This window comes from Macaca fascicularis, chromosome 12, assembly GCF_037993035.2.
Source record: "Macaca fascicularis isolate 582-1 chromosome 12, T2T-MFA8v1.1".
In the NCBI taxonomy this organism is placed as follows: Eukaryota; Metazoa; Chordata; class Mammalia; order Primates; family Cercopithecidae; genus Macaca; species Macaca fascicularis.
This window is the reverse complement of record NC_088386.1, coordinates 117,810,227-117,835,625: the sequence shown is the minus strand read 5'-3', so window position 1 is coordinate 117,835,625 and position 25,399 is coordinate 117,810,227.

Here is a 25,399-nt window from a genome sequence, read left to right as displayed (position 1 = left end):
GATATTCACTGACTAAAGTCTTCCATCATCTTTCTTGTATCAATCACACTCAAAATGCAGTATCTACAGTTTCCAGTTTTTTAAAAGAGAACTAAAAGACATTTGAGAGTCACTCTGAAGGCAGAATCTTTTCTAGTTTGTGTTTGTCTCCCAAGTCTTTTACAGTTTCCTCGCCCACACTGAGTTTAATGGCCTCTTTTAGTCGCTTGATTGCGTCTTTCTGTAGCATTCATATAGTTTTCATGGAAACAACTCTTTTCATACTCAAATTTCATAATTTGCGTAACACGTATCTAAATTATTTAATTACAATAAATTATACAACTGGCATCGACGGGCTTGGGAGTAAACACAACTGAGTCTTGGAAAGCAGGGAAGAGGAACAGGAGTGGGGGTCTTGGCAGAGTGCTCAGTGGCTGTGAGCATCCATCAGGAAGTTTACAGAACAAAGGCGGAGTGTCGTTTAATCTCTCAAACTGTTAAGTAGCAGTTAAAAGAATTTCTTCTATGTCTGAATGTGTTTAATATTTGATCAATGTGAGTCGCCCTTGCCAGATAGAAAGTTCCATGGAGCCAAGGACAGTTCCTGTGTATAGGAGGTGTATTAGTCTGTTCTGACACTGCTATAAAGAACTACCTGAGACTGGGTAATTTATGAAGAAAAAGAGGTTTAATTGACTCACAGTTCCACAGGCTGTACAGGAAGCATGACTTGGAGGGCTCAGGAAACTTACAATCATGGCAGAAGAAAAAGGGGAAGCAAGCACCTTCTTCCCCTGGTGGCAGGAGAGAGAGAGAGAAGAGGGAAGTGCCACACACTTTTAGATCGTCAGATCTCGTGAGAACTCACTCACTGTCCTGAGAACAGCAAGGTGGGAACCGCCCCCATGATCCAATCACACCCCACCAGGCCCCTCCTCCAATTTGCATGAGATTTGGCAGTGACACATCCAGACCGTCGCAGGAAGTGCCCAGTAATCACTTGTTGAGTGAATGAATGGTCTCCTAAGTGCAAAGTTCACTCTCCACTTGTGCTTTTGCTGATCATTTTCATCAGGCATTTCCTGCCCTCATCAATTTTTCAAAAACCAACTTTACCATTTGATTGACTGATTCATTGATAAGATCCAGAACCATAGGGGCAGCAGTGATAGCCTCAAGTTTAGGCAAGAAACTTTAGGTTTTCTTTCTCCACTAAGAAGACTAAGTGTTACAGATGGTCTGTCAACCCCAAAATTTTCATTTTTAACAAAAGTACCAAATAGTTCCTCATACTAACAACTATAGCATAACATGACAAACAAAAATGTAATCACATTTAAAGCCACAAAAATATTGACGTGGGAGGTAGATATTTATAATAGAACTAGAAATCAAACCTGAATCAAAACTAGAGGGATTTTATAAGGCTTGATCATCTCTAAGTTCTTATGCAGTTCTAAATACTGATACCAGAGGAATAATTCCTGATGCACGTGTCTGAAAATATAAGCAGATATTTTATAAGAATCCAATGCTTGACAAATGCCTTGGCAGTTTTGAGGGGCTACGATGGCTACAGATGAATAAGGCATGATCCCTTTCTTTGAGAAAATTATCATCCAGTGGACCCAACTGGTTGAAATACAATCTTTTTATAAGGCACAGTGAAAAAAATATACTGTGATGAAGGAGCACTGAAAAAAGAGAAATTCTATTCTACCGTAGAGACTAAAAAAAGAGATTTCTGAAGCTATACAATGGTTACCAACAGAAGCAGGCACGCTTAACCTGCTTTGGAATATTGCCTAGGGATGTTGACTTGGGTGGAAACAGTTGTCTAGGACATAGGAAAGAGAAAACCCAACAACTTGGAGGCTGTCTTTCTCCTTCCATCCCTGCCCTTTGTCAAGACTAGAGTCTAATTTCTCTTAGTAAAGAAAATAATAATATCAAGAAAATCAAATTCTGCTCCAAAGGTCAGCAGTTCCTCCTGATTAGTAGTAATGGCTGAAGTGTGGACAGATGGGTGGTAGGAGGCTTCTAGGCAGAAGCAGCAAATGAAAAACTGGAGGCTTCAAAATCTGCCATAACTTCATGAGTACAGTCATTTCTTGAGGCCTGTGGATTTTTCCAGGCCATCTGTGGAAATGACATTCACTCTGCCTCCTTCCCCATGGTCCGAGGGCGTATGTTGGGGACAGATAATACCAGTTTCCACCCTTCTGTGAGGTGACAAGTATATTTTCCAGAATCCCATGAAAAATGTCAGGGAGGTGTGTGATGGAAGAAAATGAATATAGTGAGAATTCCTGTTGAACAATAGGAAAGGAAGAATTTATGCTGGATGACAAATGGCAGAAACTGTCTTCATAATTTCAGAGTGAATGCTGGTGATGATGAAGAAGTTGGGTTGTGTGATTGAAACTAGGAGTTTGACTGTGATGTTGATTTTGATTGCAGATTATCAACAAATGTCTTCCATGTGACTTTCCAAAGATCTCTGAGTGTAGTAAGGAGACAAATTAAGACTCTCTCCTTACTATTTCCAACTCCCTTCTAAATTCTCTGCCACTCAGTTACTTACAAAATTTAGTTGGTGAACTAAGAGAGAACTTTAGCTTTTAGGGAGAATAAACATTTTTTTTTTTTTTTTGAGTTGCTGATATAGACCCTATCTGTGGCTATGAGGTGTCACTTTAGAATATCTTCTAGGATCATGAAGGAATCTTCAAGAATGTAAGTGGTGTAAACTGGAGTAGAAGAGTTGAGTGCTCTGATGGGGTCGTGGTTTCCTGTAGGAATAGTGCTGCTCGGGTAGCAATGGTTCATTGTTTTGGGTCCATAGATGTTGGCCAAACACCAGCCTTTAAATAGTAAGATTTATCAAAATTCTTCAAATGTAGGTCTCATAGGTTGGTCAATTGCCAGAACATCCAGGCAAATTTACCTTGACATTTAAGAGCGATCCAATGTTTATGAAGTACCTAGAGAAAAATGTCAAGAAACCACAAACCTCAGGTTTATTAATATTTCAATTCCAGAAAACTCTGCCTATACTTGTGATTAACTAATGGCCATGTGGCCAGTGAAAAGGCCCTAATAAAATGGCATTTTCTTTTGTATAAACAGCCAAACAAATTACACATGTATCCTAAATATGCTGTGCTATCACGAAACTGGCAAGGTTCTTCTTTGGTGCCCTATGCACTTCTCTTTCAAATGTGACCCCCCTTCTCTTGCCTCTTTAGGCATTCAGAATTCTCAAGACTTGCCATCTCTGCTCCTTCTACCTACACTTCCTCCTCTCAAAGATTGCTTTTATAAAACGATCTGACATTATGTATGTTATATCCTGGTGCAAATTTGTTAGTGTGTTACCTGGAACTAGGGGACAAGAAACAAAGATGGGAGTGAGGGGAGTGCTATACATTTTAAACAACTGTGGAAACTTTTAATTTGATTTTTTGAATAGGTAATATATCCATATGGTTTAAAAATCTTTCTTGTTTTGTATCATTCAAGAATTTGTATGCATGTAAAAGAAAAAATAAACATAAATTATACCATCTTTTCTCAAAAAGTAGCATATTAGATGAACTGTTCCCATTTTACTTTCTTTACACATCTTGAAGATCTTTATCAATACACAGAAATATATTTATACTTTTTATATTTTTACATCTACACAGAATTCCATTTTATGGATATGCATAAATTATATACTCAATTTTCTATTTAGGAACAGCTGAGTTATTTTAATCTTTGCTGTTAAAAACAAATATACAATAAAGAACATTTTCAGAAGTCATTTCGAACATATGCAAATATATGTGTAGGAAATTTCCCCAGAAGTAGTCTCACCAGGTTCAAAGGTATATGCGTATGTAATCTCAATAGATGTTGTCAAATCACCTTCAATTGGACTTGTACCCATTTACTCTCCCACTGGTGATGTAAGAGAGTGCCCATTTCCCCATAGCCTCAACAACAAAGTGTGTTATAATGAAAGGGTTTTAATCCTTATTAACCAAATGTCCAAGATTAGAGAGCTTTTGAGAAAGAAATTTGTTTTCTATCGAAAAATCTTCTCAATCTTCTCAAACCACTTCCCTTGGGCAAGAGCAACAAAGCAACACTTGCTATGTTCCAGGCACCATGCCAAGGATTAGGGATAAAAAGGTAAATGCATTTGTTTTTACATTTCTTTTTCCTTCCCTGCCTCCCTCCCTTCAAAGTTATCAAGGCCTACCGATTTTATGTTTCCAGGTAGAACGCTTATTAAGCCTATCTTCTCTCCATCCTTTATGTGTGATTGCCAGAGTTTCCTAATTGCTTGCCTGTCTGCTGTTCCTCCCAGGTCCATTCTATAGCCTCTCTTTGCTTACGTGATCTTTCTGTGATATAAATAGAATCTTGTCACTCTTGCTCATTTCTTTATGGCTCCTGTTGACTTCTGGAACAATGTCCATTTTCCATCCAAACTCAGCTCTGATGGTTTGTTTTAACTTCCTCTTCTGTAATTCTCTTCTTTTTCTTCTCTACTTGGATAATTCTCTCTCATCTTGTAACTTTCTTTTTTTTTTTTTTTTTTTTTTTTTTTTTTTTTTTTTTTTTTTTTTTTTTTGAGACGGAGTCTCGATCTGTCGCCCAGGCTGGAGTGCAGTGGCGCGATCTCGGCTCACTGCAAGCTCCGCCTCCCGGGCCGACGCCATTCTCCTGCCTCAGCCTCCCGAGTAGCTGGGACCACAGGCGCCCGCCTCCGCGCCCGGCTAATTTTTTGTATTTTTAGTAGAGACGGGGTTTCACCGTTTTAGCCAGTATGGTCTCGATCTCCTGACCTTGTGATCCACCCGCCTCAGCCTCCCAAAGTGCTGGGATTACAGACGTGAGCCACTGCGCCCGGCCTCATCTTGTAACTTTCATGTTATGCACCATCTCCTATTTGATATTTTCCAGGACTGTGCTCCACACTCTGGAATGCCAAGTAGAATTAATTTTCATAACTTCTGATACCTGTAATATTGTTCTGTATGCTTATTACTCCTACCCAATAATGGGCTCATTGAAGAAGGAACTACTTCTTACCCATTTTTAGATATTCAATGCTCGAAACTGTGTCTGATTGTCCCAATAACTTTAATTATGTTATAATAATAAGTTGATAAAGGTTCTGGGCCAGTTCCAAGATATTTTCTAAGGAGAAATCATCTCAGTCTTATGGCTGGTGGAAATGGAAATGAATAACCTCAAATTCAGTGAGCCATCTGTCCGAGGCTCTTTTGTCACAAATCTAGGTTGAATTTGTAAGTTTAGATAGGTGAATTTACCCAAGATCTGGGTAAGACTGTGGATAATATGGCAGACTTCACACAGTGGCAGAGAATGTCAAATGATGACCGGACCCATTCTTCTTCTCCCTACACGTAGCTGGACAGCTTCTCCCAGCTGACCTTGAAGTTACGTGAAACCATAGACTGAGTTTAGACCCAAGAAATATGAATGGAAGTGAATGTCACTTCCAGGTCTAATACCTTAAAAACTCCTATGAAATGTTGCACACTCACTCTGTTCTCTCATTCCTGCCTGGATGCAGAGGGCTTAGTGGAAAACTGGGAGTACCTAGAAAATAGTGGAGTTAGATATCAGAACCACTGCATGGAAGACCACTCACCAAGTGTCCAGTTGGATTGCAGCAGGATTAAGAAACCCTTTACTGTGCTCAGCCACCAGAGTCATAAGGTCATTATAGCAGTTAGTTTATCCTGAAAATACACACTTGCAAATATATATACACATATTCATGTTATGTAATCTAATGACCACTTGGATCCTTTACCAGAGAAAAAAGGGGGGTAAGTACATGTGCAAATAGAACCAAGTCAGAGTGAGACATCACCTGTTCCCCTCCAGAGGTAGTACTAGTAAAAAGCCTGCTGGTCTTTCTCACCACCTTGCTGTGTGACAAGCATGTGGGCAAGGTGGCTGGCAGCACTTATTCAGGTGCCAAAATGCCTGATTGTAATTTAATAAATGCTTTCTCTTCCAATCAGTAATGGATGCTCTTTATATACAGAAACCACGTTCATTCTTCTTGTCTGTAAACATCTTTGCATAACTTCTTTTTAGACCAGTCCTAATTCACAAATGAAAACCCATTGCTCTGAGTTCACTGTCACCATACAGCCTCCTTTTAGGTTCCTGAATATTAAAAAGGATTTACCAAAGTATCCCTCCGCACGGGATTTGTCTGCTTTTTCTTAGATGAAGTTGATCAGCATAAATTGACCTAGAAGTTATTTCTAGAATTGGTGTTCTTTTTTCACTAAATACCATACTGACAGGTTTCTTTTCTCTTCTGTACATACTCATTTCCTTGGGAGCCTTATCTCAGTCTTGCAACTAAAATAATCTATGTGCTGATGACTCTTAAATACACATGACAAGCTCAGTCCTTTCTCCTGAACTCCAGATGCATATTTAAGTAGGCATATGCACTTGCCTGCTTAATAACCTTTGAATGTATAGTAGCATCTCTAATAAAACTGGGTTTCTGATCATTATTGTCTCCCAGATGTTCACATCTCAGTTAATGGCAACTCCATCTTTCTAGTTCACTTCCTCAGGTCAAAAATCTGTGTGTCTTCCCTCTCTCTCTCTCAACTTACTTTCACTCTCTGCAACGTATCTGGAATTGGACCACTTCTTATTACTGTTACTACCATCACCTTTGCCCAACCACCATTATTTTCCACCTGAACCAGTGCAATAGATTCCTACTAAGCGTCTTTCCTTCTCTATTTGCCACTCCCTCGTATAGACTATCCAATGGCAGCTGGAGACAGCTGGAATCATCTTGTTAAAATGTGAGGCAGATAGGCTGGGGGTGGTGGCTCACGCCTGTAATCCCAGCACTTTGGGAGGCTGAAGCGGGCAGATCACCTGAGGTCAGGAGTTCGATACCAGCCTGGTCAGCATGGTGAAACCCCATGTCTACTAAAGATACAAAAATTAGCCAGGCATGGTGGCACATGCCTGTAGTCCCAGCTACTCAAGAGGCTGAGGCAGGATAATGGCTTGAACCCAGGAGGTGGAGGTTGCAGTGAGCCAAGTTCACACCACTGCATTCCAGCCTGGGTGATAGAGCGAGACTCCATCTCAAATAAATAAATAAATAAATAAATAAATAAATAAATAAATAAGGCAGATAACCCCACTCTGCTGTTCAAAACTCTCTTAATGGCTCCACCTCCATATTCACCAGGCAGGTCAGCTTCTGCTACAGAACCAAATGTACCCAAATAATCTCATTGGCTTAAGGCAGCAAAGCTTATATTTTTCACTCAGGTGAAATCTGATGTATACCAGATGGTTCTTATCCATTTCCATTTGGGACAGTTGCATTTGAAGGTGATGGGCAGTAGGGCAGAAAGATGTTGAGGAAGCACAAGGTCTCTTTGCTGCCTTGGCCAAGAAGCACTACATATTACTTCTGCTCACGATCCATCGCTGACAGCTAGGTATATGGCATGAACCCAGCTGCAAAGGAGACTGGGGTAAGTAGAAGAGTGCATGGTGATTCTGTGAGTACAAACTCTCCAAGTCACATTACTTCTCACAGAGGAGAGCAAAAATCTTTTTTATGAACTACAGGGCTTTCCAAGATCTTTCCTCTTTTCATATCTGCCCCCTCTACCCTGTGAGCTCCCTGACTGCATTCCCACCAGACTCCTCTTCATTCCCACTACTCCACCTCATTGACCTTTTTGCCCATATCAGGGGCACTCCTGCTACAGAGCCTCTCATCTACTTTTCACTCTACCTGGACGTTTCTTCTTCCAAACATCTGAATGCCTCAGGTGTGCCCAGCGTCTGGCCCTGCATTTCCTATTTCTCTTCCTTAATAGTATTGTGTCCCCTTAATTAGCATGGTATTATCCAGCGTATACATTTTTCTTACTTATATTGTTTATTAAGCATCTCTTCCACCAGAATATAAGTTCCATGCGGTCAGACCTTTTTGTTAAAATATCTAGAATGAGCCTGGTATGTAAGTGGCATGCAAATATTTGTTCAATGAATAACTAAATCACTCCTCTGTAAAGTATTGTATGATTTTTTAAAATCATCTCTTCCTTTACCCTCAAATGATACAATCCTGTATCTCTAAGTTTAACTACCTTCAGGCAAGATGTGAATAAACAACCTGCAACATATGTCTGTGACAAAAACACTATAAGAAAATAAAAAAATCAATTCAGCAGACATGTCTTGTGAATGATGAAGCAATATGTTATATACAGAAGACATCATATGTAACTCCCGCTATCTATCTGTCTATCTCTGTTGAAATGTAAAAACTTCAGCAGGAGTCTTTCATTCGTATATTTAATCCAAATCTAATTTAAATATTTTTCTAGTTTGTTCCAACGCAGAACAAAATCCAATCTCTCTCTCTCTCTTTCTCTCTCTCTCTCTCTCCCTTTTCTCTTCTCTCTCCTTTCTCCCCTCTTTCTCTCAACAATGGTCTAAACATTTGAAGGATAAGTCATCTTTCAACCTTGTAGCTCTATGTTATGTTGCACAACTCCTCTGACCTTCCTTATAGGTGCAATTGCACATCCCTAAAATTATTTTTAATCATTTCTACTGCTTGTTATTGGAGAATAAAAGCATACATGTGGACAGAGCCAGTTGGAGGTAGGAAGTGAAATTATGGTCTAGGTTCTTCCACATAAAGGATTATTCTGCTGGGAGCTGCCCTCATTTAGTGAGGGATGGTTAGCACCTACCGTTGGTTTCCTAGCAACACAAAGCTTTCCTGCAGCTAGGACAGAGGGTCATTTTTGCATCTTCTCTTCATTTTCTCTTGGACTCTGTGAGGAGAAATTTGTCTGGAAATTTCCCAGAACAGAAGATGTACTGAAAAACATGCATGTCGGGGGGCAGTGGGGAAACTGGTGGTGGGGTTGGAATGGGGGTGCTTCTGGAGAGGGAGATGAGAAAAACAGGAGAGGAGAGAAAGAGGAATGGCATAAAGGGATTAGAGAAAGGCATCTTAACAAAAATGTCAGCGGGACCAGAAGACTTTTAGAAGTGGCTATTCTCCTTGCAACCCGAACGTTTATTCTAATAGAGGCAAAGACAAATGATGCTTGTTTGCCAACTTACAGCTTATTTTGTTGGCTGCATACATTGCATAAACAAGCACTTTAGACCTTTGCTCTCCTTTCCTTTTATGAGCAGAATCTACAGACATTCCCTGTCTAAATTCTGTAGGACTTTTATAAGATAGCTATGTTTAAATGATGTTTCCTGGTTACCTCTATTCTCCACCCACAGAGGCTGTCTTCTGAAGGTAAAACATACCAGTTTTGAGACCCCAGACAGGACTGGCTTCATTCTCTGATATCCACCTATTAGCTATGTGACACTGACAAATTATTTAACCTCCTGAAGTCTCATTCTCCTCATATGAAAATAGGGATAGTAATATCTGCATGTGCAGGCACTGCTCATCTCCTAAGCAGTATCTCTTCTCCGTCTTTCTTTATTAACAGTACCCCAATTTTGTTTGGTGGAAAAATGTGCCCAGCTTTAAAAGAAGAAAAGATTCTCAATTTTCTAGGGTCCCTGGTGGATATGGTTATAGGATAGGTCTGGACAATTAGATACAAACACAAGTCTACTTGGTGGAGCTGCCGGGAAATATGGTGTTTTTCTGATAAAAAAGAACTGATTCAGCTGAAATGAGCCTTTGATCCCTTCTCAGCTCCCGTCTTCAAAACTGGAACTCAGACAAAATACCTAGATTGTGAGACTATGAAGATGAGAGCTGTCCTTTGAGACTGGTTGAACATAAAGATAGCAAGAGCTCACATCCTTGAATTATTCCAGTGTCTATACCCACTGTCTATCTCCTGGAAGGTTGTAATATGATTGAAATAAACCCCTTATTTTGAAGCCACTGTTTTCTTAAAAACAAAACAAAAAAGCCAACAAAACACACAACTGTGATGGTTCTTTTTAGACTGATAGGAATCATTTGTAGCACAAACAATGTATTGATTCAGTAAAATCTGATTTGACTGCATTGGGCTTTCCTTAAAATGTTCAAGACCATCTTTATTCCTTTAAAAAGAACTTTGCTTTCATCGTCATTATTTTTAAAATGGCTTGTGGTAGAAATTATAAATCAGGGATTTTAACTGTTATATTACCAATCTAAATATTTTCTTTCAAAATATTTCAGGACCTTTTTCTACTTATGTACTCCCACTGTCTCATTTAATGTTGTCTGTGTGCTGAATTTTAATTTAATACCTCTATATTTGAGGTGTTAAATGTTTGAGTTCCTTTCTTCCTTTAGCCCATATTAGACAAATACAAATAATTTATGATGGCTGGAATTTCCATAAGAGCAAGAGAAACAGGTCTCAGTGGCAGAGTGATCTGTTGTAAAATATCTTGAGAAGATATTTTTGTGGAAAGAGGATGTATTCAGCTCAGTGCACGTTGGCCTGTTGTTAATCCTCAATGCTTTTCTTTTATAGGTTGAGGATTCTGTTAACAGTTTTCAAAAGTCATGATATTTTTGTGTTCATGCTTGATAACTTATTTCGAGGATTATTCTTATTTATCAGAAAATTATTTCTCTACTAATGCTATTTTAAGGACTTTTATCATTCTTATTTGGTTTTATTTCGTTTTGTTAATTTTACATGTGTGTCAATATCTCCTATAACTAAAAGAAAGCTAGTAAAAAATTGGACTCATATAAAATAATTCTTTATGTAGGCAATTTGTAGTTTATTCTTTAAAAGAGATAATTCTTATATCCAACTTTATAATTACAAGCATGAAACAGATTAAAATTTAAAGAGTTTTTTAAAATTTAAGAATGCTTTTAATAAAATAAGTCATATTTAATGTTGACCAGTGCTTCTTCAACATTCTATAGTGAAGGAACATGTATGTTTTCTGAGAAAAAAATACAATCCATTACAGACAAACACTTTTGCACAACACAATAAAAATATATTACCAAAAAAAGTTGAAAAGATACAGATGTACAAAACACAGGCTCTCATTTTTATTCTTTGAGTTAATAGACAGAAAATTGCTTTGTCAAATTGCTAAAATAACTTTTCTAAATGCTTACTTTTACTCTCTATACTTATCTACTTACAGGCTGGTAACAGTTTGCAGATTATCACAGTCTGTGGAACATACTTTGAGTTGCATTGATACAGACTTTCAAGTATTCTCATGCCAACTTAATCAAAGATATAAAATTCAATTAAATGAGAACTACTAATATAGTGATCATGCAAGAGTTTATTAATTTCTTGTTCAATCTAACTTTTAATATTTTCTTAGCCTTAGGAATTAAGCTTCTGGTGAACTCAACATCCAACATGGTCCCTTACACACTCAGTTCACTCAATGGATATTATTTTATGTTCTTATCTCAGCCAGAAGTAATCTTTCTATTGAACAAGCTCTCAAAACACGTAATGATTTTGCTTGAACATATTCTGTCTGTTAACATTATTTATGTAGATTCCTCTCATTAACTAAACTGTAAGTTTTCTATTACTTAGGATTATGCTTATTTTTTTTTTATTCAGACGTTACTCAGTCTCTGGTAGACACAAGAGATACCCTGACCAGATCCTCCAGATTCCTAGGAAATGATAGCAGTAGGAGTATAAAGACCAAGACATTTTGGCCCCAAATAGAGCATTTTAGTGGACGATACTATTTTCAGAGAGCCCTGTGGGTTGGTTGAGAATCTACTGTGCCTGAGTTGCAGTTCAACAACTCCTTCCACCCAATCTTGCTTCCTTCTTCTATCGAACATGTTGTACCACAAACTGCAGTTCAGCATCTGCTTCGGGTGAAGTCAGCATCCAGCACAGTTTCTTGTATACTTGATAGGTAAGTAAATAAAACTCTCATGCTCAGGTTCATCAGTCTGGTTCAAGAGAATTTCTTGGTGGAGTTGGAATGAAAGAGGAATCACCGTAGGTACGGATCTTAGGGTAAGCGGAAATAAAGATCAGATTGAAGAATTACTTGGTGATGATGATGATGATAATGATAGCAACTCTCACTATGTGATATATACACTTCTATGGCAACACTATTAGACAGTTACTAATATAGTTTGATTATTTGTCCCTGCTTGAATCTCATATTGAATTGTAAGCCCAGTGCTAGAGGTGGGGCCTGGTGGATGATGCTTGCATCATGGCGGCAGATTCCTTATGGCTTGGTGCTGTCTTTGCAGTAGTGAGTGAGATCTTGTGAGATCTGCTTGTTTAAGAGTGTGTGTGGCACCTTCCACCTACTCTCTTGCTTGCTTCTACTTTCACCACATCATTTATCTGCTCCCCTTTTGCTTTCTGCCATAATCGTAAGCTTCCTGAGGGCTCCCTAGAAGCTGAGCAGATTCTAGCACCATACTGCTTATAAAGCCTGCAGAATCATGAATCAACGAAACCTCTTTTTCTTATAAATTACCCGATCTCAGCTATTTTGTTTTAGCAATTCAAGAATGGCCTAACACAGGTAGTATCATTCTCAGTTTAAAAATGAGAAAACTGAAGAACAGAGAGATTCAGAAATGTGCCCCTCCCCTAGTGAGTAGCAGAGCCTAGATTTGCATCAAGTCTTTTAACCACTACTTATTTTACTTCTCTTCAGTGAATGTTCGATTATGGCAAAGATTTCTGTCTGTTCTGTTAACTACTGCATCCCCCAGAGCTGAAACACTGCCAAGTATATAGTTAGAGCTCAGTAAATATTTATTGAAAGATCTTCTTGGTATTGATTTCTATTTTTATTATACTGTGATATGCTTGCTTAACTTTCCTTTTTTTAAAAAAATTTATTGAGGCTTGCTTTATGACCAGGCATGTGGTTGATCTTAGAATATGTTTCACGAGAAGAATGTATATTCTGTGGTTGTTGGATGAAGTGTTATATAGATGTCGATTAGGTCCAATTGGTCAAGTGTCAAGTTTAAGTCCAGAGTTTCTTTGTTAGTTTTCTATGTCAATGATCTGTCTAATTCTATCAGTGGGGTGTTGAAGTCTCCCATTATTACTGTGTGGTGGCATAAGTCTTTTTGTGGGCCAAAAAGAACTTATTTTATGAATATGAGTTTCCAATGTTTGGTGCATATATATTTAGGATAGTTAAGGCTTCTTGTTTAATTTTACCCTTTATCATTCTGTAATGCCCCTCATTGTCCTTCTTAATTTTTATTGGTTTAAAGTGTGTTTTATCTCGTATAAGAATAGTTATTCTTGCTTTTGTTTGTTTTCTGTTTGTATGGTAAATCTTACTCCATCCTTTTATTTTGAGCCTCTGGGTATGGATACATGTGAGTTGGGTCTCTTAAAGATGGCAGATGGTTGGGTCTTATCTTTTTTTAATCCAGTCTGCCACTCTGTGTCTTTTAAATGGGATTTTTAACCCATTTACATTCAAGATTTGCATTAATATGTGTGACTTTGATCCTTTTATTGTGTTGTTAGCTGGTTGTTAGACTTGATTGCATAATTGCTTCATAGTCTTTGTTGATATGTGCTTAAGTGTGCTTTTTGAAAGCAAGGGCTATTCTTTTTAATTCATATTTGGCACTCCCTTAAGGATTTCTTATGAGCATTTGCTTGTCTAAGAATGATTTCATTTCTGATTTGCTTATGAAGTTTAGTTTGATATAATATCTCAAAACTATACAAATACATGAAAATTAAACAACCTACTCTGAATAGCTCTTGAGTGAACATCAAAATTAAGGCAGAAATAAAAAAATTAAAATTAATGAAAATAGGAACACAATTTACCAACGTCTCTAAGATGCAGCCAAAGCAGTATTAAGAGGAAAGTTTACAGCACTAAAATGCCTTTTTCAAGAAGTTGTAAAGATTTTAAATTAACAATGTAACTTTTTACCTAAAGGAATTACAGTAAAAAGAAAAAAGCCAACCTCAAAGCTAGCAGAAGAAAAGAAATAAAATTAGAAAATAACTTAATGAAATTGAGATTAAAAAATCCATATTGAAAAAAGTATATGAAATCAACAGTTCTTCAATAAAAACAAATAAGATTGATAGGCCAGTAGCTAGATTAACAAAGAAAAAGAATGATAAAATCCAAATAAGCAAAATCAGAATCAACAAAGATTGTATGACAGCTGATTCCAGAGAAATACAAAAGATCCTCAGAGACTACTAAGAATAACTCTATGCACACGAATTAGAAAATTTAGGGAAAATGGAAAAATTCCTGAAAGTATACAATCTCCCAAAATTGCATCAGGAAGAGATTGAAATCCTAAGTAGACCAATACCAAGTTCTGAAATTAAATCATAATAAAGAACCTACCAAAAAAAAAAAAAAAAAAAACCCCTGGACCAGATGAATTCACGGTTGAATTCTACCAGATATGCAAAGAAGAACTGATACTAAGCCTACTGAAACTATTCCAAAAAAAATCGAGGAGGAGGGGCTCCTCTGTAATTCATTCTATCTAGCCAGCATCAGCCTGATACCAGAATCTGGCAAAGACACAACAAAAAAATAAATCTTCAGGCCAATATCCCTTATGAACATAGACACAAAAATCCTCATCAAAATATTAGCAAAACAAATCCAACAGCACAACAAAAAGTTAATACAGTGTGATCAAATAGGTTTATTCCTGGACTGCAAGGCTGGCTGAGTATATGCACATCAATAAGTGTGATTCACCACATAAACAGAATTAAAAGCAAACTATATGATCATCTCAATAGATGCAGAAAAAGCTTCTGATAAAATCCAACATCCTTTCTTGATAAAAACTCCAACAGACTAGGCGTCAAGCAACGTACTTCATAATAATAAGAGTCATTTGTAACAAACCGAAATCCAACATCATAATGAGTGGATAAAAGCTTAAACTATTCCCCTTCAGAACTGGAGCAAGACAAGGATGCTCACTCTCAACACTCCTTTTCAACATAGTGATGGAAGTCCTAGCCAGAGCAATCAGGCTAGAGAAAGAAATAAAAGGCATTTAAATAAGAAAAGAAGAAGTCAAACTATCTTCACTGATGATATAATTCTGTACTTAGAAAATCCTGGTGGCTCAGGCCTGTAATCCCAGCACATTGGGAGGCTGAGGTGGGCGGATCACTTGAGGTTGGAAGTTCAAGACCAGCCTGGCCAACATGGTAAAACCCCATTTCTACTAAAAATACAAAACTTAGGAGTGGTGCCACATGCCTGTAATCCCAGCTACTTGGGAGGCTGAAGCAGGAGAACTGTTTGAACTTAGGAGGTGGAGGTTGCGAAGAGCTGAGATCATGCCACTGTACTTCAGCCTGGGCAACAGAGCGAGACTTCATCTCGAAAAAAAAAGAAAATCCTAGAAACTGCCTAGAGCCAATAAATAACTTCAGTAAAGCTTCAGGATACAAAATCAATGTACAAAATACAGTAGTGTTTCTATATACCAACAACATCCTGGCTAAGAGTGAAATCAAGAACACAATCCCACTTACAACAGCCACAAAGAAAATGAAATATCTAGGAATACAACTAACCAAGAAGGTAAAAGAGCTCTACCAGGAGAACTACAAAGTACTGCTGAAAGAAATCAGAGACCACACTAATAAATGGAAAAACATTCCATGCTCATGGATTGGAAGAATCATTCTAGTAAAAATGATCAGACTGCCCAAAGCAATTTACAGATTCAACGTTATTCATATCAAAAAACAAGGTCATTCTTCATATAACTAGAAAAAAAACTATTCTAAAATTAATATAGAAAGAAAAGAAACCCAAATAGCCAAAGCAATTCCAAGCAAAAAGAAAACAAAGTCAGAGGCATCACACTACCTGTCTTCAAACTATAGTATGAAGCCACAGTAATCAAAGCAGGTTGGTATTTGTACAAAAATTGACACACAGACCAATGGAACAGAATAAAAATCTCAGAAATAAAGCTGCACCTCTACAACCATCTGATCTTTAACAGCACCAACAAAAACAAGACATGGGGAAAGGACTGTCTATTCAATAAATGGTGCTGTGATAACTGGTTAGCCATATGAAGAAAATTGAAGCTGGAATCCTACCTTTCACCATATAAAAAATTAACTTAAAATGGGTCAAATGTAATATCTCAAGCTATAAAAATCCTGAAAGATAACCTTGGAAATACTCTTCTCAACACCAGCCTTGGAAAATGATTTTTGTCTGAGTTCTCAAAAGCAATTGCAACAAAAACAAAAATTGACAAGTGGGATCTAACTAAACTAAAGAGCTTCTGCAAAGCAAAAGAAATAATAAAGCAAACAAGTGACCTACAGAATGTGAGAAAATATTTGCAAACTATGCATCAGACAAAGGTCTAGTATCTAGGATCTATAGAGAACTTAAATTGAGAAGCAAAAACCCAATAATCCCATTAAAAAATAGGTAAAGGATATGAACAAGCACTTCTCAAAAGAAGACATACAAGCAGCCAACAAACATATGAAAACATGCTCACCATCACTAATCATTAGAGAAATGCAAATCAAAACCACAATGAGATACCATCTCACACCAGTCAGAATGGCTATTATTAAAAAGTTAATAATAATAATAATAATAATAGATGCTGACAAAAGCTGTGGAGATAAAAGAACACTTATACTTCTAAAATATTACACTTATACTTACAAAAGGGACACTTGTACTATAAATTAGTTCAGCCACTGTGGAAAGCTGTCTGAAGATTTTTCAAGGAACTTAAAACATTTCAAGGAACTTAAGACCTGTCATTCAATCCAGCAATCTCATTACTGGGTGTATACCCAGAGGAAAATGAATCAATCTATCAAAAAGACACATGTATTTGTATGTTCACAACACTATTCACAATAGCAAAGACATGGAATCAATTCAGATACCCATCCGTGGTAAAGTGAATAAAGAAAATGTGGTACATACACACCATAAAATACTATGTAGCCATAAAAAAGAATGAAACTATGACCTTTGCAGCAACATGATGGAGTTGGAAGGCATAATCTTAGGCAAATTAACATTGGTACAGAAAACCAAATACTGCATGTTCTTACTTATAAGTGGGAGCTAAACATTGAGCACACAAGGACATAAATATGGAACAATAGGCACTGCAGACCACTAGAGGGTGAGGGAGTTGGGTTAAAAAACCACCTAAGGAGTATTATACTCACTACCTGGGTAATGGGATTCGTACCTCAAACCTCAGCATTACACAATATTCCCATGAAACAAACCTGAACATGTACCACTTGTATCTAAAACAATAAACGAAATTAAATATATATATACACACACACACACACACACACACACACATTTATGTAAAAGTGACCATTAATTAAGACTTCCTTGCCAAATTCAGAAGAAAAGCTTGCTTTGAGACAGAGGTCATTTCCTTTTTAATAGACAGACCTGTGCTATGTAACAGTGTTTTGTACATTGTAAATACTCTATGGAAGTTTGCTGAATTAAACTAAGTAGAAATAGAACTTTTATCAATTAATGTTATTAATGAGATCAACATTTACACAGCCCAATTTGCACCTGCTAACTTAGTCTTTGCAAATTCAATGTAGTGTCTCTCCTGGACTGCCCACACTTTGGGAGAGTCTCAGAACTGTGCATTGGCATAGAGCCTGTATCTATTAGACCAGCAGTCCACAACCTTTTTGGCACCAGGGACCTGTTCCATGGAAGACAATTTTTCCACAAATGGGAATAGGGGAGTAGGAGGGGTGCTGGTCCATAGCCCAGGGGTTGGGGACCCCTGTATTAGACACCTCTTAGGAAAATCCCCTGAAGTACAGCAACTTTCCCTTTTCAGGTTATAATTCACAGGACCCAAGGTTTGACACTTAGTGGCTAGGTGTGTACTGAGGGACTCTGAGCAAGATGATGGAACCCAGGGTAGTCACTTGGCTTAAGCTGCAATAATGGCATATTTTGTCCTGTAAATGTAACAGTAGATCAAAGAGACACCGAATATGAGAGTTTTTGAATCCGAGTTAGCTTAAGTATAGAACAATAATTAGAAGGTCTATAAAATCTTACAACTGGTGTCCCTGGGGCCTCCTTGTTTCCTGCCCTAGCTAAAGCTTCATCGTACCTTCACTGTGACATATACCACAATATTCACAATAAATATCCCCTTTATTTGAATCATTAGCATGGGTTTCTGTAACTGGTAACACACAGACCAATGCAAACACCCTTTGGGTCAGGAGTATCCATGCTCATGTAGCTGTGGGACATAGGATAAAGGACCAGATGTTTGCTAGTCGGGTAAACTGCCAGTGCCTGGGTTTAGCGGAGATGCATATAAGACCTTGGGTGGAGAGAGGGAAAAGGTTTGGTTACTTGGGATCTTATTTATAACTTTAGCTGGTCAATTCCAGTTCCTGTGTGTGAAAAGTCAAGAAGAGCAAAGAGTGATAGACTGATGCATTGTTACTTGTAATTTTGGATTCGGGGAAGAGCCAAGTTTCTTACATTACTGTAGGCTTATTGGGTTTGCTTGATAGAATTTTTAAAGTCCCACCAATTTTTTTGCATTTTGTTTTCTACTCTAGAAAGATCATGAGAGCGAGGTCTCTCTCATGCCACGCTCACATTCTCAAGAAATATTCATGATTGGATTACTTCCCTAGGCAATATAAATCAAACCTGATGGCAGGGATATGTTGATGGCTTGAAGTAAGTGAAAAATAAATTAGGAAAGGAGGAGGCCCGGAGTAGCAAAGACATAAATTTAAAATTTAAATCTCAAAAGATGAAAAACTTCAAAAAGCCATTTTGAAAACTTGACTTTAGACTCTTTTAAATGAATCAAAATGGGAAGCAAGGGGAATAATATAGGTGCATATGAATGAATTGGGTTACATATAAGTGCTTACGACTCTTAAGGGAAAAGTCCACATGTTCTAAACAATACCAAAAGGTCCTTTCAAAAGGTTTGATGGCCTCAAAAGAAGTAACTTAGAATGTTCTAAAATATTTAAATAATAAGAATAGATTACTTGCGGCATTTGAAAAGAAAAACTTATATTGATTGTATTCAGTCATCAAACTAGGCAAATCTACTAAAGATGAATTTATTATGTTCATTGGTCTTACTTTTGTTGTATTTTCTACCTTCCTTTTTCCACAAGGCTAAATGCACATAATTCAGAATTTGCATGAGCTATTGAAACCAATGGGGAAAAAATATCCTTAAGAAGGGGATAGGCTGGCACGGTGGCTCACGCCTACAATCCCAGCACTTTGGGAGGTCAAAGTGGGCAGATCACAAGATCAGGAGTTCGAGACTAGCCTGGCCAATATGGTGAAACCCTATCTCTACTAAAAATACAAAAATTAGCCGGGCGTGGTGGTGCATGCCTGTAATCCCAGCTACTTGGGAGACTGAAGCAGGAAAATCACTTGAACCCAGGAGGCAGAGGTTGCAGTGAGTTGAGATCATGCCACTGCACTCCAGCCTGGGTGACAGAGTGAGACTCTGTCTAAAAAAAAAAAGAAGGGAATAAGGGGAAGTGGATGGTGGTCAAGCAAGCCTTCACTTTGAGTCTATCTCTTAACCTGAATGATTCTGGGCAAGTCATTTGGCCCCTGCACCTAGTGTTCCCAAGTCAGAACAGCTGACGGAAATGAAGTGAAATCTGTGCTTAAACCAAATATCACACTGCCCTAGCTCACAATAGATATCTAATTATCTAATATTAGGTATCTAATAATCAGTAAATAGTTCTTCCCTCTAAAACTTGAAACTTAAAGCAAAATTTTAATTTTTGTAAATTTGTCCTAGTTTAGACAGAAACAGCTCCCTTGTGGCAGAGATAACAAGGATGATCTTAAAGTTCTACCCAATTAATAAAAAGGTACATTTCTAGTCTACAGAGGTTTTATTCTACCAAATCTTATTCAAAGTTTCTACATCCAACTGTTTGTACACTCAATGTATACCTGCTGCTCCTGCTCACCTCCCTTTTCTAGGGGTTGGGGTATGGTGGGGTCAGGTTGTATACTATTACATCAGAATCAAAGGTGAATTGTATTCAGAATACTTTAGATTATGAAGTTTAAATACAGTTTGAATGAGTGCTTTTAAAAAATACTTTAAATATTTGACTATCCAAACTTTATTTATCGCCCCTTTTCATCTTCTCCTCTTCCTCAAACCAGCATAATATGAAGATAAAAGTATCTCTTTTACAGAACTGTAGATCCACATGTCCGTGTCAAATCTTATAGAAATGCATAACCTAAATTGACAGAGGCAAAATCTGGCTCCCAATGCTTGTGTTGCTAGTCAGTGAGTGGAGACAATTTGAATGGAGGTGGGATGGGGAGGAGGATTTGATGTAGTTTGTGTCTTAGTCTGTTCAGGTTGCTATAACAAAATACCATCTTGTGGGTGGATTATAAACAATAGAAATTAATTTCTCACAGTTCTGGAGGTTGGGAAGTCCAAGATCACAACAGTGGTGGATTCAGTGTTGGGTGAGGTTTGTTTCCTGATTCATAGATGGCATCTTTTTGCTATTCCCTCCTGTGGTGGAAAGAGCAAACAAACTCCCTCAGGTGTTCTTTTACAGCGGCACTATTCCCTTTGATGAGGGCTATGCCCTCATGACCTAATCATGCCCCAAACGGCCCTGTGTATTAATATCATCACCTTGGGGGTTAGCATTTCAACATATGAATTTTGGGGAGACACAAACATGCGTATTTTATTTACATATAAGTATTTTTTTTTTCTTCAAAAATCAAGATGGCTAAATACTTAAAATATTGTTTCTGGAAAGTGCTTGTGCTGATGGTAGTGTATTCTTACATGTTTCTCTCCTGTGCTGGGAATATTCCAGCACTCAAAGAGGGGCTTCTCTGTGGGGTCACAACTTCAATATAATGATAAGCCATTTCAGAAACAACTCTTTTTGGCCAGAAATCTTGGTTCAGGAGTTGCTAGAAGGGTTTTCAGGTCTACCCTACCTTATAGATAAAATAATAAAAAGACTTGGTTTTAAACCAGGGAGAATAAAGTTTAAGTACACTTACTTTTTTTAAAAATAATATACATGTTTGCTATATTAACAAATAGGAAATTGAAAAACTGGAAAGAATACCAATTACCAATCAAAGATAGCCACTGATGAAGTGGTCATAAATTTCCTTCCAGGAAGTTTCCCAGGTGTCCCAGTGACAGTGAAATGAGGAACACTGATCTGTCGGAAGCTCATCCCCTAATCTGACCATGTAGGAGTGATAGTCTGGAATGGGTGAGGAGGTCACAGGAGGATACCAGGACTGGTCATGGGTTGCAGGGATGTGGCTCATTTCCTTCCACGTTATCGTGGGTCCTGCAGATCTGTCACCTTGGCTCAGGTTGAGGAGTGAGTGCGTCTCTTTTACTCTTACCTTATGGCCCTCATCACTTGAGCAGGTGCATCCTGCTTGTCAGCTGGTTCCTGTTTGTTTTGCGCATGGCTGTGGGAGCTTGGCATTCCCCTACGGCTTGCTAGCTCACACGTGCTCTGTATGAGTTCTTGGACAAGTCTGCAGTGAGATGGTGTGTGATGGAGTAGGAAAGAGCATTAGTAGTGCCAACAGTTCAGAAAATGTTTGTCAATCCCTTTCATATAGACTGGCTGACCTGATGTTTCTTCCAGGATATCAGAGATTTCCCAGGCAGCTAGCCATCATGAGAACTGAAGTTTGACAGGACAAGTCCCTTACACTGCATGCCAGGGAAGATACTGAACTGGTTCCTTATAATTAGGAAAAAGATAAACCGCTAGAATTTACTGACAGGGCTGTAACTAATTGTGTAGTCTTTTAAGTCGATTAATCATGCCGGGCTGGGAGCACAGGAAGATCTTGAATGAGTGCTTTTCCTGTTAAACCTTTTGCTATGGAGAAATCTGAATATGGGCAGAGAGAAGACAAACAAGAAAACAAATACATTGTAATAAAATTGTGAATGAAAACCTTAGAGCTCTCATATCCTTCCTTAATTCAGAACCCTCTCAAACATCAAGCTCAGGAATAAAGTATTTGAAAATAACAATATGCTATGAATAAACAATCTGTACATCTCTTTTCTTCTCCCTGAATTCACGTGCTCAAGAGTTGAGACTCTTTGAGATCACAAAAGAATATTGTGCAAGAATATTGTGACTACTATGCAAGAATATTGTGACTGGAAATTTCCTGTGAGCCCTTCTAAATAGGCCACAAAAACAAAGGACAGAGCTGTGGGATTACTGAACAGTAAGGGGAATGACCAGATAGAGAGTAATTGAGCTCAAAGCTCAACTGTAAGCTGCAGAAAGACCTTCACTTCCCCAGATTTCATTATTTTTTTGTTTATTTTAATGTGAAGAAGCTCTTTAGTTTAATTAGATCCCACTTGTCAATTTTTGCTTTTGTTGCTATATCTTTTGGCATTTTTGTCATGAAACCTTTGCCTGTGCCTATATCCTGAATTGTATTGCTTAGATTTTCTTCTAGGGATTTTAAAGTTTTGGGTTTTACAGTTAAGTCTTTAATCCATCTTGAGTTAATTTTTGTATAAGGTGTAAGGAAGGGGACTGATTGCAGTTTTCTACACATGGCTAGCCAGTTCTCCCAGAACCATTGATTAAATAAGGAATCCTTTCCCCATTGCTTCTTTGTGTCAGGTTTATTAAGACCAGATGGTTGTAGGTGGGTGGTCTTATTTCTGAGTTCTCTATTGTATTCCGTTGGTCTATATGTCTGTTTTTGTACTAGTACTGTGCTGTTTTGCTTATTGTGGCCTTGTAGTATAGTTTGAAGTGAGGTAGTGTGATGCCTCCAGCTTCGTTCTTTTGCTTAGAATTGTCATGGCTATTTGGGTTCTTTTTTGGTTCCACGTGAATTTTAAAATAGTTTATTCTAATTCTGTGAAGAATGCCAATGATAGTTTAATGAGAATAGTACTGAATCTGTAAATTCCTTTGGGTAATATAGCCATTTTCATGATATTGATTCTTCCTGTGCATGAGAATGAAGTATTTTCCCGTTTGTTTTTGTCCTCTCTGATTTCTTTGAGCAGGCGTTTGCAGTTCTCCTTGAAGAGGTCCTTCACTTGCCTTGGAATGCTCCTGTAGGAGGTGTCTAGAGACCCCTGTTGGAAGGTCTCACCCAGTCAGGAGGAATGGGATCAGGGACCCTCTTAAAGAAGCAGTCTGGCTGCCCCTTGGCAGAGCAGGTGCACTGTGCTGACCACCTGATCTCTCCAGAGCTAGCAGGCAGGAAAGACTTAAGTGGACTGAAGTGCAGAGATAGTGGCTGCTCCTCCTCCTGGGGACTCCATCCCAGGCAGAGATCAGAGTACTGTCCCTATAACCTTGACTGGAGTTGCTGAAATTCCCACAGGTAGGCCCTGCCCAGTGAAGAGGGATGGATTGGGGTCCTCTTAAAGAAGGAGACTGTCAACGATCAGGCTCAGTCACTGTGCTCTGTTGTGGGGAATTCTTCCTGGTCCCTGCTGCTGGCAGGCTAGAGCGCTGACTCAAATCGTAGATATGGTGGCTGACCTTCCCACCGGGAACTTGGTCAATGTCGGGCTGTCTCCAGCCTGCTGGGGCTGCTCAGCTGGAATTCCAAGCTGGTGCATCTTAACTTGTGAGGTTCCATGGGAGTGGGGCCCACAGAATGATGCCACTTGGCTTCCTGGATTCAGCCCTCTTCCTAGGGGAATGCCCAGGATCTCCTGCTTTTCCAGAACTCCCAGGGCTGGAGTATACAAGACTCCTGGGTTTCCCTGCGTGCCCAAGTAAGCAAGTGGCTCTTCTGCTGAGACGCCATACATGTCTGTGCTTTGGACCCAAGGCCTTGGTGGTGTGGGTTCACAAGAGAAAGTCCATATCCACAGGTTGCAAAAATTCATAGAAAAAGTGGGTTTCCCAGGCAGGGTCACCCCATCACTCACTGCCTCCTTTGTCTGGGGGTGGGGGCACCCTGACTCTGCACCATTCCAAGGTGGGCTATAACCCTGTTTTTCCTTGCTCTCCGTGGGTTGAGCCGTCTGCCTAGTCAGTCCCAATGTGAGAACCCGAATATTTCTGTGCAGAATACACTCATTGTTTTGTGAGAGCCGCAGACCGCAGCTGCTTCTCATAGGCTGTCTTGGCCCCTGCCCCCAACAGAATTTTATTCTTTCATAGTTCTAGAGCCCAGAAGTCCAAAATCAAGGTGGCAGCAGTACCATACGCCCTCTGGTAATGCTAGTGAGGCCATCGTTCCTTGCCTCTTTCAATTTCTGGTGGCCCAAAGCATTCCTTGGCTTATGGCATAATAATTCCAGTGTCTGCCTCTGTTGTCATAAGGCCTTCTGCCCAGTGCATCTCTCTGTGTCTTCACATGACCTTCTTATAATGACATGAGTCTTTGATTTTAGAATCTACCCTAATCTAGTATGACCTCATTTTAATTTATCTCATTACATCTAAAAGACTGTATTTTCAAATAATGTCACATACCGGGTGACTTGAATTTGGGGACTACACTATTAAACCCAGTACAATTAATAAACCCCAATTCATTCTAACACCCTGTTTTACCTGTATTGCTTCCACACCCCTTTGCTGATCTTCCTGCCTATGGTCTTATATTCTCTACCATATATTTGTTTTTCATACAGAAACTACAAAGCTTTTTCTAAAATAAAAATCAGATCATGTTGCTCCCTGTTTAAAACACATCAACTGTCTTCCTATAAGATTCAGAATAAAGTCCAAGCTCTTTAACGGAGGCTAAAATTTCTCTAAAATGTGTATTCTCAGATCTTGTTCTGGCCACCCTGGCTCTATGCTTCTGTCATACTGAAATGTTGAGCAATTTGTCCAGTTGCTCAAGTGGTTTACTTTCTTTCTTAACTTTAAGTCTTCCCACATGCTATGTCTTCTATAAGTGATTCTAGACCATTTCACACAGTTCCATTCCACAGAACTGAATCCTAGTGAGCTTCCACATCTCAGATTAGATACTTCTTCTGCTGGGAAGCTATCCCTGATCCTCAGACTCTGCTCTAACTTGGTTAATCCATGGTCTTCAATAGTTCCTGAATTGTAGCACATTTCCCCTTAATATAATGCAATTGCTGTTTTATATATCCTAATTCCCCACTCATCTCTAATGGTTGTGATGCCAGGAACCATGGTGGCTATGTTTTCAATGCATCATCAGCACCTACTGCAATGCCTGGTGCACAGAAGGCACTGATAAATATTTGTGGAATAAATGAGTTAAGAACATCAAATGCTATTACATCAAAGGAACAGAATGTTAAATTTTCTTCACAGTGATATTCTTAATAAATACTTCA